The following is a 7863-nucleotide window of genomic DNA, read 5'->3' on the forward strand; positions in this document are numbered from 1 at the left end:
GCTCAACAGGCCAATGAGAGTGCTGACAGGTGAGCTTGAAGCTCACCAGATCCATCTCACAATTTGTGCGTCGTACATGACAGCATAATCAACATATAATCATCGATTTATTTCAACTACCATGTACGTCGACGTTGCTTCTTTAGTGTTGATACTTTGTTGGCCCCCCTCCCCTTTTTTCTTCAAAGATACTTCTGACAGTGAAAAATAACACTGAATGTCCACATGAACAGGAACTGGCATAAGATGCAACCATTTGTGACCTTTTTAATAGAAGCTTGTATTGCCTCACTGGTGTCGGTGTTACCGCGCGAAAAAATAGAAATTGCTTATCAGGCTGCGGATTCGAACCACCGACCTCTGGGTTGCGAGACCACCATGCTAACCGATTCAGCCACTGTCAGTTCATCAAACGCTGCCTTTAAGGTGGGTAAGTAGAAGCAGCGCAAGGCATGAGCCAATCACGGGCGTCCCCTTCTTCCAGAGGAGGGAAAGGGTGTGTTCGCTCGCCTGACACCCGCAGTTTCCCACACCAGTTCAGGCCCAGCAGTCAGATGGGGAGGCTGCGTTTGGTCTGTTCTGCCGACGAGCAGGCTGTGTTGAAGGAATGGCAGTGGGAGCAGGCCACGTGTTGTGCCTTTGGCCAAAGAACAGGCAGTGTTTGATTGATGCCACCGGGAACTTGAGAAAGGGGTCGACGTTGACGTGCCGCCCTCGCCGTGAGGCGTTACAAAGAGCCGCAGATCCCAAGTTTCGCTTGCACCCCACTTCGCAGCAGTGGAAGGGCAGTAACTTTTTGGCCTCCATCCTTGTGTCATAGTCCAAGCATGCTCTTGCTAAATAGAATCATTTTTGGCAACTAAAGCTTAGTGTTTAGGTGCAATTAAAGCTCGTCATTGGAACAGTCTCCAGTACTTCAGAATTTCACAATAAGTAGAATACCATTTTGTTGGCAAGTACCACGGCAGAGATAGTGACCTATAGGTAGATACTGAAAGAGCCAGTATAGTAAGAATTTCATTTAAAGTTGGAGGAATGGTACAACTCTTCGCATTCTGGGGAGTTAAAAAGAGTGGAATTAAGAGATCTCAACTTTGTCAAGCAGGAATGAAATGGAGGGCCAGCCCCATTCTGCAACTTTACTGTGGACCAGTGTATGCCAACATGGCAAGTAAGAAAAAAAAAATTGGGTATTTCATGGTGCGTGTAGATCCATAGACTTTTGTTCCCAGTGGTATCATTTGATGACATGCCCAGGCTTTTTTTCTGCTAGTCACTTGTTACACTTTAATGCGATAAAATCTACTTGAACCTCTTGTGGTTGCAAGATCCGCAGGCGAGCTCGTTCCCTCAATCGGCTGCCATCACCCAGTCTCTACTCGTCACATAACCATATCTTGTGAACATTATATACATTCTTTTTTTTTGCCTCTTAGCATTTTGGGTGATATCCTGAGTGATGAAAACAAGCACTACATAAAATCAGCAACATCTATCACTACGACAGATTCATAACAATAGTGCAGCCACTACATTGTTTTAGCTTTCCATACTAAATAAACTCACTGTGTCTGCGTTCAGTGTGGGGAGAGGTAAGCTTGCACACGTAAGTTTTTGGTAACATTCATAACAAAGCAAACAAGCTTTCAGGACTATAAACCTTTGAGTCAGATCAGCTATGTGGGAGCAAAATATACATTCAAAAAACAGGAAAAAAAAGGCACACTGTTATGTGCCACTAATCCTTTCTTAAAAAGCTGCAAGAATTTCGGGCGGTTTTGATAGAATTATAGCATGGCACAAAACTGATGGTGCTGTGCATTTGGTCACCGCAAGCAGCTGTACATTGTTAACCTCTCTGGTCAATCATGTCTGCTGCAGAAGCATCCCTAGTATGTCTCCAAATTTCTAGATACTTGATTTAGTGCAGTATCACTCTTTGTTGGCCTTTTTATCAGACTGACGCAGAAGTGGGAGCACTGTACACTGTTCACATTTTCTTTGTGCGCAAAAGATAAATATGCATTGCATTCACCACTAGGAGAATGTATTTAATGCTGTTCATAAGTTTACAGCCTTACAGCACATGACAGATATTCATGACAAATCTGTGCATGTCATACAGACAGCTGAAATTTCAAGTGAAACGCCACTTTCCTCCCTCTCGAGAAAGCGCCACACCCAGCCAGAGTCAAGGCAACACAAACAAACAGTGCGACGCAAAACACAGTCGTGTCGCTCGCCATGACGCATTACTTCGGTAAATCGCCCAATTCAGAATGCACAATGCCACGGTGGAAACTGTGCCACGCAACAAAAATGGATAAGAAAAAAAAAAAGCGGGTGGTGCTAGTCACGTGAACCCGATGTGGTTCTTCGGCTCAAGTATGTGACAAGGCGAGGAAGGAACGTCGCTTGCGGATGCTACTCAAGGCAGAGGGAGAGTGTGTCTCTGTTGGCAGTCACGCTCACCTCATGGTGGTGTGGTAAGAGGGCATTCAATTTCTTCTGTCTCCTCTAATAATAAACCAGTTTAAAAGATTATTTCGGTAAAGCAATGCCAGAAGTCTGAAGTCATTACTCCAAACATTCATCATGGATATGAAGTCCAATGCATGTAGAACTGTCGAAAGTGGTTCACTCATATTCTTCTCATCTACTTTCAAGAAATTTCACACTAAATTGATCCAGACCTCTGCATTGTCACAAACAGCAGGAAGCAACCTTGAAGTCTGTTTTGAATTCCTCATTAATGCATGAAAATCCAGGATGCAGCAGCCAAGTAAGTCTACTACACATAACTCCATCTTCACCTCTGTGCTCAGGCAATGAAATACAGTTTTTACCATAGCGAACATGAGATGTTCACTTGTTGGAGATGCAGCTCTTAGCCTGTCTACGTATGACTGTGACATTTAAAGAAGATGCCAGTTATTTAAAACTATGTTATTAAAAAAACATCTTTCATGTTCGTAACATGCCTGGAGGCAATAATAACCAGCTTGAAAAGTAATTATGTCCCATGGCTGTATTCGGGTCTCAAGAAGCTTTAAATTGCAGTGTAAACTAAAACTTGCTAGGGGGCCTGATGTAAGGCCCTCAAAAAAACAGGCCAAACGGGGCTAAATGTTTCTTCAATAGGATAGAAAGTGCGCTGGAAAGTTAACACCAAATATAAATGAAGATATATTAATTCAGACTTACCACCAGACTTTCACAATTCGAGTATTGTTCTCCAAGGTGCATTGCCATTCCGACTTGTCCAGCTAGTGAGAAATGCAGTTCGTATTGCCTCCGCCAATGTGTTGCACATGCACAAGTGATGAACTCTACAAAATGAGAGCAGCATTGAAGATGAACTGAGCAGCTGAAAGTGCACGCACTGTTGCTTCTACGCACAATATGGAAACTAAACAGCAGAGGTAAATTTCGTTAATAGAATTGCGTAACACTTCATTCCCGTTAATATTGAAACATAAGTCGACTCTGAATATAAGACAACCCCCCTACTTAAAGACATCGCATTACAGTCCCCTTTATAATGGAAAACTACATGTTCTATAAAAAATTGGGCACTGAAAGCACCATGCCCCGCTTTGCTTCAATTGTTTCGCTTAAATCTATTGTGTACCCAGCAGAAATTCTAGATTCTAAGCTTTTGTTTTAAATGTAACAAACCTCGTCAAATTTGGTGCAGTGGTTGCCGAGAAAAACGAATACTGCGTTTACATGTATTTAGATTGGAACACCCGAGCTAAAGCTTTCTCTTAAACGCGCCCGCCACGCGGAGGCATTGCCGAGCCCAAACCGACGGAGCAGTATGGGATCCACATTTTGTCTGCTGGAGGCACCGCCAAATTATACTAAACAAAGAAACGTTGCGTACACTTAGTACACGTACAAATTTCCTCTTTATAGCGACAATGTAGGGGACTGCGGCTTGCACTGGCAGCCGGCTTTACCTATGCGCCGCCAGTCTGGTTCCTCAGATGTGTAACGATTGCGACAGTGTATGCGGCGCAAAAAGCACCTGGGACTCCTGCAAGACCAGACAAAACCTTGCCTCTGTGCATTATCTAACTCCTTCTCATTACCGTTAAACAAAACTCGAGAACGCAGTCAAGAATTTCGTATTGAGCTGAGAGTACGCTGCACAAGGTCTACTGAAAGACGGAACTTTTAACGACAGCTTGTAGGCTAACTTCAATATGTATCGATAAGTAACTGTTCAATAACTGTAGAATAAGTACGTCCACTTGCCTGTCTGTTCACGCCAATACCGCAAGCTCTTTTCAGAAGCACGAGACGGGCGCTGAAAAGCGTCGAGACATTTCATTCGGCGAAATTAACCGCTTGCATTTCCAATGCAGCGAAAAATCAAGTGAACGATTAGAGTGTATTAACGATTTCGACGATGCAGTCGGCCATTTTGGGAAGTTTTAGGCATGGATTGGCTTGGCTATAGATGCGCACAATCTTTGGAAGCGACTTTTTTTTTTTTTTTTTACGAAAATCACTGTGTTAAAACTTGTTTTTTTTTTTTACACAGAAGATATGTTTATGCTAAGGGTATGGTGGCTAGCATACACTCTTAAGCATAATTACACCCTTTTGCCACACAACGATAATCGTCATCTGCTTGTCCGCATTTCCTTTCTTTAACGCGGCGAGCCCGGTACTTTCCAGTAACGAACGGCATGCGCGTTATCATTCCCGACAGGAAAGTAACAGGCAATGCTATCATGCTGATAACGCGTGTGCCGTTCGTTACTGTAAACGCCGCCAGAAGTGGGGAGCAATTCCGTGTGTCTTGAATGACGCTTGTACAGTTATCAGTCAAACCGCCTAATGTTGCCACTTCTCTGTTGTGCTTATGTGGGCTTTTTTCTAACCTTCACGGTGGGTGCAGCATGTCTAGAGCCGCAGCGTCCTGCGCTCTATGCGGTTGCACGGAACTGGCGGCCACGCATCGTTACACAACCTCCCAAATAACAATAAGAGTCAGTTTTGGCACTTGGTAGAGCAGTAAACGAGGGATCCAAAAGAAATGTGATTGTTCCGCAAATATATATTTCTCTGTAATTCTTCTAGAGGTAATTCAAAAAACGAAACTATAGTCGGATGCAACTTAAGTATGCAGCAAAGCCCCGCCCACGGCCTCATAACCGCCAGCCACTGTTCCTCTGCGAGGCTGCAAATAATTAATACTTCAAACTTTTCCTGTTAGGCAAATAAGGCGGTAACCACAAAAATAATATTATTAGCGCATTTTATACATTTTCCCTCGCCTATTAAAGTATAATAGGCGAGTATAAGTACAAATCTATCGTCCTCTACTGCGTCACAAACTACGTGCCCACTAAAACCAAGCAGCCAGCAAAAAATAATCCCTGGATAACCCAAGAAGTAATTCAGGCAAAGCGCCGTCTGAAAAGACTGCGTAGAACAATAAAAATTAAAGGAGGAGACGAATCCAGGGTGACGAAACTTCCTAATGCCATCGCGGAATTCAAGCTTGCAGCCAAACGAGCAAAAGAATATTATTTTAATGTAAAGTTACCGAGCTTTCTTACTAATAATCCGGGAAGGTTCTGGAGGCACTTTCGCACCAATGATGGAGAAGCGTCCCATTTAAGCCCAGAGGAAGAAACTGCGAAAGCCAACGCATAGAACATTTTTTTTCAATCAGTATTTACTACAGACAATAACATTATTCCCCCTATTCTAACGAGACAGGGCGTAAGCATTGGCGAATTACACATTACGGAAGCTGGCATACTTAATCTTCTGCTTAATCTTGACCCTAAAAAAGGCAGCGGTCCTGACAACATACCTAACGACTTTCTGAAAAGGTATGCGGAATGGTGCAGTAGATACCTCGGCATAATTTTTCGTAAATCACTCACGACTTCACAGCTACTGAACGACTGGAAAACTGCAAAGATAATACCTATCCATAAATCAGGCGACACAGCAGAAATTTCAAATTTTAGACCCATTTCATTAACTAGTACATCCTGTAAGCTTCTAGAGCACATAATCTTAAAGCACACAACGGTTTTTCTAGAGAGCATTGGCTTCTTGTCTCCCTACTAACATGGTTTTCGCAGTGGTTTATCAACAATAACCCAACTAACAGAACTAGTCCACGATCTTGCATATACTATCGATCACCGCGGCCAGACTGACATGATTTTACTTGATCTATCTAAGGCATTTGATTGTGTATGCCATAACAAATTAATCGCTAAAGTTGAAGGTGTTGTTGGGAAAGGGCTCCTTTCAGCCTGGATAAAAGAATTTCTAGCCAATCGTTCACAATTTGTAACCTACGAAAAAATGCCACCTAACACTGTCACCGTTACTTCCGGAGTTCCCCAAGGCTCAGTTCTTGGGCCATTACTCTTCTTAATAATCTATATTAATGACATCACAGCTAACATTGGTTGTAATATAAAACTGTTCGCCGACGACTGCGTTATCTATAGTGAAATCACTAATTATAACGATAACATCGCACTTAATACATCCCTCAACACTCTAGCTATTTGGTGCTCTAATTGGCAGATGTCAATTAACGTAAAAAAGTCTGTGGTCATGACCGTAACAAGGAAAACAAGACCATCTAACTTTACATATGAGATTAACGGCATACCACTAACTAAAGTTAAACAACATAAATACCTGGGAGTTACATTAACCTCAGACCTCAGGTGGGATAAACACATTTCGAATATCACGGCAGGAGCATTACGCAAACTATTCTTCCTCAAAAGAAGCCTTGAGCTCTCTACAACATCAACGAAGCTACTGGCCTACACAATGTTCGTTAGGCCGGTTCTCGAATATGCAAATACAGTCTGGTTTCCTCATACAACAACTAACATAACAAAATTAGAGGCAGTAGAAAGAAAGGCTATAAGGTTCATTCACAACAAATATATACGCACTGACTCACCGACTAATCTTCTAACACAGTCTGGATTGCAAATGCTATCTACCAGGGCAATACACGCTCGCCTGAAGTTCTTGTTTCAGCTTCTAAAAAATAACTATAAGATAGATGTGTCCAGGTACATTTCATTTTCTGAGGCTCGAAAAACACGTAACAAACATGCGCACACTTTAACAGAATACACATGCAACAATGACACGTTTAAGTATTCATTCTTCCCCCTTACAATTGCTGAATGGAACCAACTTGATCCTGCTATAACCGCCATCGAATCGTTGTCCGAATTTACTTCACAAGTGGAAGCTGCAGTGCGTAAATAAAACAATTTATCATCGCACGTGTCATTGTCAGAAATTTCGCATTGTGGTGCTTTCGACTTCCCACTTTTCTTTTTCCATTTTTGTTTGATTGTCGTTATGTGGACATATGGTACACTGTGTTCCCAAAATAAATTTTCATTACTGTACTACTGCTAGTCCTAAGATAATTGTTATAACTGCCATTTCCTGCTGATTGCTTGCCTAGATTGTTCTTTCTTTTTCCATTCGTGTCTTCTCGCTCTCAAAGTGTACGCTTTAAAGCGTATCTCTTCACACAACTTTAAAATTTCTTCACGCGTTAAGTGTTATCTTTCAGTTCGCTCCTATTTTATGTATAAACTAGTTAATTACGTGTTCTTAACTGCCAGAATCATGTTAATTAACTCTCATGTGAAAACTTGCATTTTTGTTTCTAAACTCAGCTTCTTTCTTATATTACTATCCTCGGGCAATTGTTTTCTTTTTTCTTCCTTTTTTCAATTAACTGTTCTGCCTAAATGCGTATTCATATACATGTCTACTGTATCGCCCAACTGCCACGCTCTCAAATGAGAGTAGCAGTATTGTAAATAAAATAATGGCGAAAGT

At 42.0% G+C, this 7863-nt stretch overlaps 1 long non-coding RNA gene across 6 annotated transcripts in view; it reads right to left on the minus strand.

The window, feature by feature from the left end:
• The window catches only part of LOC126530588 (uncharacterized), a 37947-nt gene extending 32726 nt beyond the window's left edge, over positions 1-5221 (minus strand). For 4 of the 6 annotated variants that reach the window (XR_011893985.1, XR_011893981.1, XR_011893983.1 and 1 more), the window contains exons 1-2: positions 4261-5221; positions 3205-3329 (exon numbers count right to left, since the gene is read on the minus strand). This is a non-coding gene — a long non-coding RNA (uncharacterized lncRNA). The remainder of the gene's footprint in view (positions 1-3204; positions 3330-4260) is intronic. The other 2 variants (XR_011893982.1, XR_011893980.1) reach the window with 2 other exon arrangements.
• Between the last annotated feature and the right edge of the window lie 2642 nt (positions 5222-7863).

Source organism: Dermacentor andersoni, chromosome 4 (assembly GCF_023375885.2).
Source record: "Dermacentor andersoni chromosome 4, qqDerAnde1_hic_scaffold, whole genome shotgun sequence".
Classification (NCBI taxonomy): domain Eukaryota; kingdom Metazoa; phylum Arthropoda; class Arachnida; order Ixodida; family Ixodidae; genus Dermacentor; species Dermacentor andersoni.